At 47.2% G+C, this 12,803-nt stretch overlaps 2 long non-coding RNA genes across 2 annotated transcripts in view; one reads left to right on the forward strand and one right to left on the reverse strand.

Moving 5' to 3' along the window:
* LOC135252209 (uncharacterized) overlaps positions 1-12,803 on the reverse strand; it is a 157,371-nt gene that overhangs the window by 24,733 nt on the left and 119,835 nt on the right. The window lies entirely within an intron of this gene.
* Positions 7,709-10,608, forward strand: LOC135252205 (uncharacterized). The gene is made up of 3 exons (XR_010329358.1): positions 7,709-8,649; positions 8,922-8,995; positions 10,276-10,608. It is a non-coding gene; the product is annotated as an uncharacterized LOC135252205 (long non-coding RNA).

The following is a 12,803-nucleotide window of genomic DNA, read 5'->3' on the forward strand; positions in this document are numbered from 1 at the left end:
GATACATTTTTGTTTTTGTTTTTTACTTATGACAGAAAGATGACAGGGATCTTTCTCTCTTTCCCATGCTCGCTTCCTTGAGAAGGGGGCTCTCCTGTGATTGGACAGGGGATGTTCCGCGGGGGGAGATAATTAGGCCATGAGCGCGGCTCTGTTGACGTTGGCTGGGAGCCGCAGATGAGTGGCGGTCTGCGCTGTGAAAGGCTCACAGTCAACACGGATATAATCCACAGATCTGCTGTAATGAGGACCCTGAGAGCGGCCTTCCCTAGGGAACGAGTGCGGGGAGCGGATTTGCACCCTCCTCTAGGCTGAGAGAGACTGCGGGAAAGGAGCGGAGTTCGCGCCTCCTCCTGCAGAAGGAGCTCAGGATTCCCCCTTGAGGGGAACACGCATCGTGAGGAGCGAGGATTCTGCACCTCCTCCTGCTGAAGGAGCTCACTCAGCATGGTCATATGAGGTTGAGCGGGTTCGAGGACGGAAAGTTTTAATGCGAGCGCAAACTGTACACTATTAGCATAGACTGCTTCCTGTAGTTCTCCTTCTTCCTCTAGGAACTTTTGCATCCCATGTAGACGGATTGGGTGTTTTTAAAAATCCACCCCCCCCACACAACCTCTCCACTCCTCCAAAGACCAAGAGCCCCCCAGCTGTCCCGTTGAAGAGAGAGGGGGACCAGGGATGGGCAAAAATACATTTTGTTACAAAACTTAAACTGCCTTGTCTCTTCACACTACAGTCGAAACAATGTCAGGAGAACTCAAATCACGCCTGAAACACAAACCTCTAAGCATGACGTGTAAAATGAGTTTAATATGTATTCCTTGGGGGAGGGGGGTCATGTTTAAAGCTACTGGGCTGTGAGACAGATGAATATTTTCCACTGATTTTGTGTTCTTTCCCCTTAATTACACACAAGCTGAGTCATCATCGCTCCCTGGGGGGGGGGGGGGGGGCAGTATCCTTTGGAGACTTCAATAAAAGCTGTCTGGGTGGGGCGGGGGGGTGGGGGAGAAAGATCTGGGTGTGTCAGATTGGGAGAAAATGCCAGCAGACTCTATGACAGATCAGTAAACTTTCTTATTCTCTGTTCAGGGATTTCACATACATGCGTTTGAAGTAAGTATTTGCATGCGTTTCATATGTAGTATACTTTCGCTCACCTATTTTTTTAAAAATGTGGTTTAGACCTCTGTGCCACCTCCAAAGTAACCAACACCACCAACATGTTACTTATACTTTACTGATGCAATTTTTGGGATGTATTTTGTCATTTGCGATAAGCTCGTTTAACTGTGCTGTCCCACTTATTTCCTAAAGGAGGAATATTTCAGCAGACTGAAACGGACAGTTAGGAGCAAACGGGCGGGGGGGTGATGAGATAATCCTCTTTTATTTTTATTTTTTTAAACGGTCTCGTAAACCGCGGCCGCAGCCGGTCTGCGTGCGGAGCCACGCAGCGGGACACGCGCTCGTAAAATCCGCCCCGCAAGTACGCCCCCGGAACCGCACAGACCCCGTCCCAACCGCACAGACCCCGTCCCAACCGCACAGACCCCGTCCCAACCGCACAGACCCCGTCCCAACTGCAGACGTAACCGCGGCAACGACGGCGAGCGTCCCGGCGTCTGGCTCCACGCCGTGGATATCTGCGCTGTTTGATGTTCGGGGACCAGCTCGGGGACCACGGTGCCTTTCATGGTGAAGAGACCAGACCAGACCAGACCAGACCAGACCAGACCAGACCAGACCAGACCGGGCGCTTAATTTAACGAGCGCGGAGCCCCCCCCGCTTTACAGCGCAGTAAACAAGGACGCCGCGTGCGATGGGCGATGAAGCAGACCGCGGGTCGCTCTGGTTTCCAAGATTCACTCGCAACAAGATTAACGGAATCAAACTGTACACGCCGCACGTCCCCGCTAGCCACGAACACAGAGAACACGCGCGCGACATACCGAACACAGAGAACACGCGCGCAACATACCGAACACAGGGAACACGCGCGCAACATACCGAACACAGAGAACGCGCGCGCAACATACCGAACACAGAGAACACGCGCGCAACATACCGAACACAGAGAACACGCGCGCAACATACCGAACACAGAGAACACGCGCGCGCAACATACCGAACACAGAGAACACGCGCGCGACATACCGAACACAGAGAACGCGCGCAACATACCGAACACAGAGAACGCGCGCGCAACATACCGAACACAGAGAACGCGCGCGCAACATACCGAACACAGTGAACACGCGCGCAACATACCGAACACAGGGAACACGCGCGCAACATACCGAACACAGGGAACAGCGCGCAACATACGAACACAGAGAACACGCGCGCGACATACCGAACACAGGGAACGCGCGCAACCCTACCGACCAGACGAACACGCGCGCAACACACCCCCGACACCCAGGGACGCGCGCATCTACGACACGGAGACGCCTGGTCCAAGATACCGAACACAGAGAACACGGAGCATACGAAACAGGGAACACGCGCGCAACCATACCCCGAACACAGAGAACGCGCGCGCAACATACCGAACACAGAGAACACGCGCGCAACATACCGAACACAGAGAACACGCGCGCAACATACCGAACACAGAGAACTACGCGCAACATACCGAACACAGGAACACGCGCAACATACCGAACACAGAGAAACGCGCAACATACCGAACACAGAGAACACGCGCCCAACATACCAAACACAGGGAACACGCGCGCAACATACCGAACACAGAGAACACGCGCGCAACATACCGAACACAGGGAACACGCGCGCAACATACCGAACACAGAGAACACGCGCAACATACCGAACACAGAGAACACGCGCCCAACATACCAAACACAGAGAACACGCGCAACATACCGAACACAGAGAACACGCGTGCAACATACCGAACACAGAGAACACGCGCGCAACATATCGACCCAACGCTCCCTGCGACTGCGGCATCCAGTGCTCTCGAACCGCAGTTGCAGGGATTTGCAGTTTCTCTCATTGGGACTGAAATCGACCCCCTCGAAAACACACGAGATGTGACCTCTCTTCTCCAGGGGCTTATCCCACTAATAAGCAAATAAATTATTAAAAGAAATTTCTAAAAAAAAAAAAATAAAAAAAAAAAGAAAGTGTCTTACCTGGCTCTCCCAGGGCGAAGTGGCAGCCCCCGAGCAGAAGGACCATCAGCCCGAGCCTGAATCCCATGGTTCTGGTTTTGGGGTTCGCCCGGGGGGGTTCCGTTCCTCGCGCCCCCCTGTCCCGTCTCACGGCTCGTCTTCCCCTCGGCTTCCCGACCCCTCTGCCACAGCGGCCCGCAAAGCCTTCTCACCTCTGGGGAAGCGCAGAAGCAATAAACGACAGACATGGCTTTGGTTTCCTCCACCCCTGCCCCATCCCTCCACCCCCCTGCCCTCCCCCACCCCCAACCCCTCACACATCCTTTTATTGCACGATGGGGAGGGAAGAAGGAAGAAAAGGGGGGGGGGATAAAAACACCAAAAATCTACATTTCCCACATTCGCCTCGAGACATGCCATCTACTGTTTCCCACGAAAAAACGTCCCAGGGCTTTGAGGAAGCGCGACTCTTCCCCCACCCCCTCGCAGAGCACATTTTTGAGGTGGGAGCTGCACTCCCCCCTCCCCCCCCCTCAAAATTTCTCAAAAGCTCCCCGAACTGGAACAAATACGGGGGCAAACGGGACAGCAGCACCTGGGCGCTCTTTGAGGTCCACAGGTAGTTTTTTTTTTTTTGGAAAGATTTGTGAGTTCCTGTCACTGCAGAAACTAAGACAGTTGGGGCGATTTTCCTAACGGGAACCAGAAAGAGGGATCTCACAAGTGCAAATGCTCATGTAATCGCTGTGTCTGTACATCAACAGAGGCTGAACTGGGACACTGTGCAAACTCCCATTTTGTAGCTTTCTAATTCCCTGATTGCCATGTGTCTCTGGAGGGCTTATGCACTCCAGCTCCTTCCCATTCCAATTCAGACTAAATCACCACAGAGAGCGCTCTCAAAGTGGCTGTACTGGACAATGGAAAAAACTATCAGAGAGGGGCATTTCAGTGTCCTTTTTACACAATGGAAGACTAATCCAAGTTCTTGTGGCCGGAGAGAGAGAGAGAAAGAAATCCCAGACAAATTCACCTTCCTGCTCCTCAAGGTCAGAGACCAATCAGTTAATACTCATTTGCTGTCAGAAGACGCATTGTTACATGTTTCGGACGATCGAAGGTTTGTTCGAATCAGCAGATGCTGCTTCGTGAACAGTATGAATTATGGGATTGAAGCAGGACTGGACAGTATGGATTATGGGATTGAAGCAGGACTGGACAGTGTGGATTATGGGATTGAAGCAGGACTGGACAGTATGGAAAATGGGATTGAAGCAGGACTGGACAGGGTGGATTATGGGATTGAAGCAGGACTGGACAGTGTGGATTATGGGATTGAAGCAGGACTGGACAGTGTGGATTATGGGATTGAAGCAGGACTGGACAGTGTGGATTATGGGATTGAAGCAGGACTCTTAGAGTGAGCGCTGAAATCTTACAGCGCGTTTCTCCTTCACAGGAAGCGGACACACGCCTGGATTTGGCGGACAGCCTTTCCTCTGACACCGTTCGAGCGTGGCGTTCCTGCATCGGCAAGCACTTGCCTTCGCGGAGGTCAGGCCCCCCCCCCCACCCCGCCCCCCCCCAACGGCAGGAAAAGTGAGGTCAGGCGGGGTTTTATTTACTCAGAGAGAAAGCCCGGGGCCAGGAAGACCAGCAGTCTTTCCAAAAACATCCTCAACCACTGATCTTTATGCCCAGCAGGTGTGTCCAGGGTGACAGACAGCCCGGAAAGATTTTACACATTTAGGAACTGAAATTGTTCAAGCATCAGGCCTGCTATACAACCTGACACTCAAACCCAGAGGCTGTCACAATAGCCCACAGCTAAAAGTACATTTCACTGGAAGAGAGGGCCAGCTCTACTTCCTGTATTGGGACACGTCTGTGTTGGCTGCCAGGAACAATTGAAAGTAATAACAGTAATAAACCTTCTGAGAACACGATGCTGAGATGTGCATAAAACGTCTGGCGAAACCACGGCAACCGCTCTTAGAGAACCCTGCAGAACCCAGGACCTGGTCTTACAAAACTCTGTAGAACCCAGGGCCTGTTCTTATTTCATCACGTAGAACCCAGGACCTGTTCTTACAGAACTCTGTAGAACCCAGGGCCTGTTCTTATTTCATCATGTAGAACCCAGGACCTGTTCTTATTTCATCACGTAGAACCCAGGACCTGTTCTTATTTCATCACGTAGAACTCAGGACCTGTTCTTATTTCATCACGTAGAACTCAGGACCTGTTCTTATTTCATCACGTAGAACCCAGGACCCGTTCTTACAGAACCCTGCGAAACCATGAGGGTCTGTTCTGCTTTCCGCAGAGGTCTTAATGCGTCTCTCTCTGTTAGACGTGTCGGGGGTCATAGTCACAAGCGGAGGCGTTGTTCCAGATGTTTGTCACTGTTTACTCTGGGACTGAGGGACTGACAGGAAAGGAAACAGAAAGCAGTCATACTCAGCACTATTCCACTCTCTTGGTCTTTTATGTCATGGTGGCAGATTGCTGACAGGGTGTTTCAAACATTCCAAAAAAAAAAAAAAAAAAAAAGTTCAAACTGCACAAGTGTGAGCTGCACAAACTGAAAAGGTTTCAGCGCTAACTCGACTCTGACGTAGTACATCATCGTGCCCCGCTGTTAGAGCTGAATGAGCGCTGAGCACAATTTTCCCAGTGTGAGGATCTTCCTCTTTGGAAGACTGAACAGGAAATGGATCAGTCATTCTCTTCTCTCAGAATAAGAACGTGTGCAGTCCTCCCATGATGATTTTAGAGTCCATAAAAAACAACATTCCTATAGCTGAATCAACTCTAACGGTTACAGTATGATAGTATTGAGTCTGTATGTATTATATATAGTGTATTATACTCTGTTAGAGTGAAAAGTTTTGTTTTGCATATGTGACTCATTAAATGGTTAAAGAGCTTTAGGGAGAACCAGGTGTAAACCAGGCATTACAAGAGTAAGAGGCTATTTTCATAGCTGTGAAAATAATAGATCGTGATGAAATGTGGATTCAGAATGAATCTACTCAACCTCTGTAATGTCACATATTGTATGGGGTTATTCAACTCCTGTACCTACCTGGCCATTCCTTCTTTTAAACTCATGGACAGAACATCTTTTGATAACTGTTTAAAAACATTAAGGGATGTATTACAATTGTATTATATAGTATTAAAATATAATCTAAAATACACCATTGTGACTTGTCACTGGGATTTTGTTTGAAACAATGAACAATGTTTAAATGAACATTTTTTTAGGGCACTATAATCAAACACAGAAACGGAGATGTCAATTGGAACAGAATCCGGACGTGCAACAACTTAAGTGTCAAAATAACGCACAAATCACACAAAATGGCCAGAAAAAGACCGTTACCATGGCGAACAGACCGCAGTACAGATTCAAGTTGCACATCAGTTTGGGACAAAAGCTTCCTTGAAAAATGAAGGAACAACTTATCAGCCTTGCCGACAGCGCAATGCCGAGATGTATTTCCCCCAAACGGAAAAAGGCTCGGCATCGAGATGACATTTCCGCACCTTCTAATAAAAGAAGCATAAAAAAGAAGAAATGAAATGGACGCGTTTGTGAGCGGGTGTAATTATATTTGACAGTGGAGGCCTCGGGGAGTGATTCTGCTCAGAAACAATAGCTCGTTTATACCCGGGACAGCTGCCTTTAACTGCCCCAACATCAGACGGGAATATCTGGGCAAAACCAGCAGCTTCAAAGCCCCCGTTAAAAAAAAAAAAAATTCCGATAAGTCTCCGACGCAAGGTCAGACAAGTTCCCGAAATAAACAGCAAGACAAGGTGTTCACATTATAAAGAAGAAAGTAACATCAGCTATAATGTCGACACTGCGATATCAAATATATACAGATTTTTTTTTTTTTTTATTTTTTTTTTACATGTACGATTACATTTAGGCTTTGAACAATTATGTTTACCAATGTATGTAATGTAACGGAATTCATGTGGGTGGAGCCCTGATTAATTCCCATCGTTTACACATTGACTGGACAAAAATCAGCAAATCGCTTAGTAGCACTAGTACGACAGTCACCACTGCCTGGAGTATACTAGCAGCAAGCTGCAATCAGAACAGGATCAGACAGGATTAAACTTTGTGTAAACAGGGAAAAAAATCCCCGCGGAGAAATATCCGAAAAACCCAAGCACAGTCCTTTCAAACATGAGCTGCGTTTTCAATAACAATCACGGTTCTTAAATCCAGTTCATGCGGACAGTGTACAGACACAGTACCCAGGCTGTGATTACATTAGAATGAAATTCCATTAAAACAGTGACTTTCATTCAGCGTTAGGAAGTGAAAAATTAAACATTTTTTTCACGGGGTAGACCGCTTCAAAAAATACATAAAACAAATACAAATAAAAGAACGAACGTCGAAGCCAAAAACCACATGAAACTGCGAGACCCCGGGAATGTACGATGAAGTCAACACTGTAATGGGCAGACTCGGAGTACACAGTTTAACCAGCAACGTCTGACGACGAGCCCTCAGAGGCTACAGGGGGGAAACCATTCTCGAACCCCACAGCAATCACAACAAGCGTAATTGCAACAGTTGGTTTGCATTTAAACTCTTAGGGCTGATTGGACGCTCTCAAAATGAAAGACGTTTAACTTGAAAATGAAAGACGTTCAACCCCCCATTTTACCTATACAGATCTCAGGCTCGGCTCCTCGGCCACTTAAAGAGTTTATGTCAAAAAACATCGTTCAGGAAGGATTGCCAGGAGCTCCTTTTTTGCGGTGAGCGCTGTACTTCTTTTAGACTGCTAGAGCAAACAGTTTAATCCAGGTCTTTTAAAAAAAATATTATGACAGTACGCATGTGTGTGCGTCAGGTGGGTGGGCTGAGGGCACGGAATGTTGTATTTGGATCTTTAAACACGTCATGTGAATTTTGATCCCATAAGTGGCGACGGTCACGGAATCTGCTGTACCCTCGCTGAGGTGCGCTGGAATGCCTCTGATTGTTTGAAAAGCCCGCTGAGCTTCACGGGGAGCAAGGAAGCAAGTCGGAACGCAGCACGGAACACGACGGTGAAACCGCAGCTCTATGATGCCCCCTGTGGCACGGCTCGGTACTGCAGCACATGCTCCTTCAGAGCAGTTGTTGTGAAGAGAAAGTTTGTAAACTTAAAGGTTCATCAGCTGAGCGAAACTGCTCTTGGACTTTCAGAGGCAATATAGTGGAATTCAAAAGCGATAACTGTAGGACTGCACAGGACTTATCTTGGAATATTCTGCCTTAAACACACACCAACGCATTCAAGCACTCATGCGACACACACACACACCCACATACACATACTCACGTACACACACACACACACACAGGAACTACGGTCACCTTAAAGAGAAAAGCGAACCCTCAAACCCTTCAGAGGATTTCTTATATCAGGACCTGAGGCTTACATCAGCAGGTGTAAAGCACTTTACACCAACAGGAACTAGAGCATGGTAAGTACACAGCTAAGCATTCTTTTCAAAACACTAAATCTGGCATTTTGTGTTTAGGGCTGGGTGCATTTACAACACAGAATAAAATTAAACGGAAATGAAAAAAGCCAAAAGGAAAAGAAATGTTTCTCTTTTTTCGTTGACAATGATGTGTATTGATCTGAAAATGGTTTCACCATGAAACCTATCGGAAGCAATATACCTGATGGTATGATAAGGAAAAACTTCCTAATGTCCCCATGAGCCACCCATCGAACATTCTCCTTTCACAGGGCCTGCGAAACAGGCCAATATGCTTCGCAGATCGTCCGCCCACAGTCCCTGTCCTCAGTGCGCCATTTTGAAGGTAACTTACTGCTAAAAAGGTGTTTACTGGTTCCTCCACCCACTAGGTGGCAGGCGTTTCTGACTACGCTAGCAGATCGCTGTTAAGGGGACATTCTCAACGGGCTTTGGAGGTTCCACCAGGCACCAGGAATGTGCATAATAAACCCTGTTATCCTTCTTCTTCTGTGGTGTCTGCTCTGGGGTTCATGTCTTCTTCTTCTGTGGTGTCTGCTCTGTTCTGGGGTTCCTGTCTTTTTCTGTGGTGTCTGCTCTGCTCTGGGGTTCATGTCTTCTTCTGTGGTGTCTGCTCTGCTCTGGGGTTCATGTCTTCTTCTGTGGTGTCTGCTCTGCTCTGGGGTTCATGTCTTCTTCTGTGGTGTCTGCTCTGCTCTGGGGTTCATGTCTTCTTCTTCTGTGGTGTCTGCTCTGCTCTGGGGTTCATGTCTTCTGCTTCTGTGGTGTCTGCTCTGCTCTGGGGTTCATGTCTTCTTCTTCTGTGGTGTCTGCTCTGCTCTGGGGTTCATGTCTTCTTATTCTGTGGTGTCTGCTCTGCTCTGGGGTTCATGTGAGGCCTCCGCCGCCCTCCTGCCCCAGTTTCCCTGCTCAATGGCGGCTCTTTTCCAGGACTTCCCTGGCTGTGGTTTTCGAGTTTAACCGCCGAGTTCGTGTCCTGAGGTACTCCGGAGAGTAGAGTGGTACATTTGTTGTTTTTTTGGCATGAAAATGTGGCAGGGCTCACATGAAGTCCATAAAGTGCGACTGTACCCGCAGAATCTGTGTGCAAGGCCAGGTTTATAGTTACAAATCTACTCTGTGTGACATATCCACAGTCTGTGTGTGAGACCAGATCTGTCACTGGTCAACACAGTGTGAGCAGAGTCTGTATAAGATCATGTTAGTTATACCCACAGAGTCTGCATAAGATCATGTTAGTTATACCCACAGAGTCTGCATAAGATCATGTTAGTTATACCCACAGAGTCTGCATAAGATCATGCTCGTTATACCCACAGAGTCTGCATAAGATCATGTTAGTTATACCCACAGAGTCTGGTAGGGTCATGTAGTTATACCACGAGTCTGCATAAGTCATGTTAGTCATACCCACAGAGTCGCATAGATCATGTGTTATACCGAGAGTTGCGTAAGTCATGTTAGTTATACCCACAGAGTCTGCGTAAGATCATGTTAGTCATACCCACAGAGTCTGCATAAGATCATGTTAGTTATACGCACATTGTCTGCATAAGATTGTGAGAACCTGTAGCTATAACTGACACAACGTCACCATGCCCACAGAATCTGTCTGCAACACTGGGTTAGCTACAGGTCCCCACAGTGACTCCATCCTCCGGCTGTGGGATCCAGCCGACACCCATGATTGGAAGACCACACCCGTGTGGGCCGAAACCTCATCTCTTTATGGATTGGAATAAAACGTTATGGCCTCTGATAGCAGGTCAAAGTGCAGCAGGGAGTTTGCTGTAGGGAAGTCCCAGGGCTCCAGGGGATCGGGAGACCATGACGCCTTCTTCGAAACACAGAAAAAAGGCACACAAACTTCCACAGAGATTCCCAAAAAAAAAACGCTAGAATGTATTTTGTTCAAAAATACAAAATGTCTCCCAAAAATGAATCTATTAGGTGTAGATTATAGTGAGCACATAAACCATACAAAAAGAGAGACCAGCAACCCGGATGACATATGAAATGCATACATGCGAATTATACATATATGCAAATATATGTAAAAATTCCCATCCCTGGGTACATGTATGTGTTTTATATAAATATGTGAAAATATGTAAAGCATGCAAGACACTTCAGAAACATGAATATGCAAAATACAGAAAAATAAATCACGACTAGACCGTGAAAATGCTTAATTCCATGGGCACTGCACTGGTGCTCTGTCAGACTGAGCAAATCTGACCGACAGTTTTGACACCAAACAACAGAATATTCCAGACGGCAGCTAAGACATAAAAGAAGAAAAGAGTTCATGCAGTGATACACTGCGGCACTACAGCCCAGTCACCTTCCTTTTTCCATTTTACCATTTTGCCATTTTCCCATATTCATTCCCAGAGCACAGTGCATGCTGGGATATGAACCACAGACCATTTTCCCATATTCGCTCCCAGCGCACAGTGCATGCTGGGATACGAACCACAGACCATTTTCCCATATTCGCTCCCAGCGCACAGTGCATGCTGGGATACGAACCACAGACCATTTTCCCATATTCGCTCCCCGCACACAGTGCATTCTGGGATACGAGCCACAGACCATTTTGCCATTTTCACTCCCAGAGCATAGTGCATGCAGGGATACGAGCCACAGACCATTTTACCATTTTCACTCCCAGCGCACAGTGCATGCTGGGATATGAACCACAGACCATTTTGCCATATTCACTCCCAGTGCACAGTGCATGCTGGGATATGAACCACAGACCATTTTGCCATATTCACTCCCAGTGCACAGTGCATGCTGGGATATGAACCACAGACCAATTTTCCATATTCGCTCCCAGAGCACAGTGCATGCTGGGATATGAGCCACAGACCATTTGGCCATATTTGCTCCCAACACACAATGCATGCTGGGATACGACCCACAGAAGAAAAGGAGGTCAGAATTATGTTTATACTCTCATGCTTCTCCCAGTGCTGGCATACACACTGGCTCAGCTGCATGTGGACCTTGACCAAAGTCCAATAAAAACGGGGATGGACTTTCCATGGTTCATAAACGACTGTCCCTCGCTGGACCCGTTAAACCAGAAGCGCTGACAGATAAACGTCCTTAAACATGCTAGCTAGAGTAGCTAATGGCTAAAAGGTCTGAGGACTCTAACTTCCAATCCACATCATTTTTATATAAAAACACTGTGATCAGAACCAATCATCTTTCACGTACTAATTGCTGAAAAGATCCAGGCTTCCAGGACTGTATTCATAAAGCATCTCAGACTAGGAGCTGATCAAGGACCAGGGTTCATTGTCGATATTTTAACCCTTTCATTACAAGCTAAGAGCAAAACTGATTCAGGATCGTATTTCCATTGCCCGTATTTTAACCATATTCACTACAAGCCAAGGATCAAAACTGATCAGGTCCAACCTTCATAAACTCGATCCTAGATCAGTTTCACCTGTTAGCTTGTGATTGACAGTCAAGCTGAAAAAAGCTGATCCAATTTCATAAAGCATCGGAGTTCTCAGAGAAAAATTTCAACTTTATAATCCAAAAAAAGGGGGTAATACAGAAATGCAGAGACACATTTAAAAAGTAAAAACTTTTAAACAGTTATCATTATATCCAGCATTATATCCTTTCACAGCAGCAACACTTGGTCATGACTACATTAGACCATCATAAACACAATTATAAGTACCCCGCACATCAATGCATTGCAATGCAGTAAGAAAACACCACCAAATATCATCATATATCCCCAGCAGTGCGAATCCACCATACCTGCACAGTACAGCCCAGCCTATTCACAGTGCCTGAGCCTCCAAACCAGGCGGCCATAGAGGGGGTCACCACAGATTCTATCAGGGTCGGTCAGCGAGCACCACAGCACACCTGCGTGTTTGTTTCTTACTTTCTTTCTTGTGCTTACAGCAGTCATAAAAAACCACTGGTGGAATTTTCTAGCAAATAGAAAACAAAAGGTGTATTTATGAGTCTCGCCTCTCCTTTTGAACAAGATAACACACGTTTCAGCCATGCAGCATACATGCCACAGACCACAATGATGTGTTGATAGTGTAACTGTACAGCAACTGTACTGCCACCTGCTGTTTGGAAAGGATATG

The sequence above is a fragment of the Anguilla rostrata genome, chromosome 4 (assembly GCF_018555375.3).
Source record: "Anguilla rostrata isolate EN2019 chromosome 4, ASM1855537v3, whole genome shotgun sequence".
NCBI classification, from domain to species: Eukaryota; Metazoa; Chordata; class Actinopteri; order Anguilliformes; family Anguillidae; genus Anguilla; species Anguilla rostrata.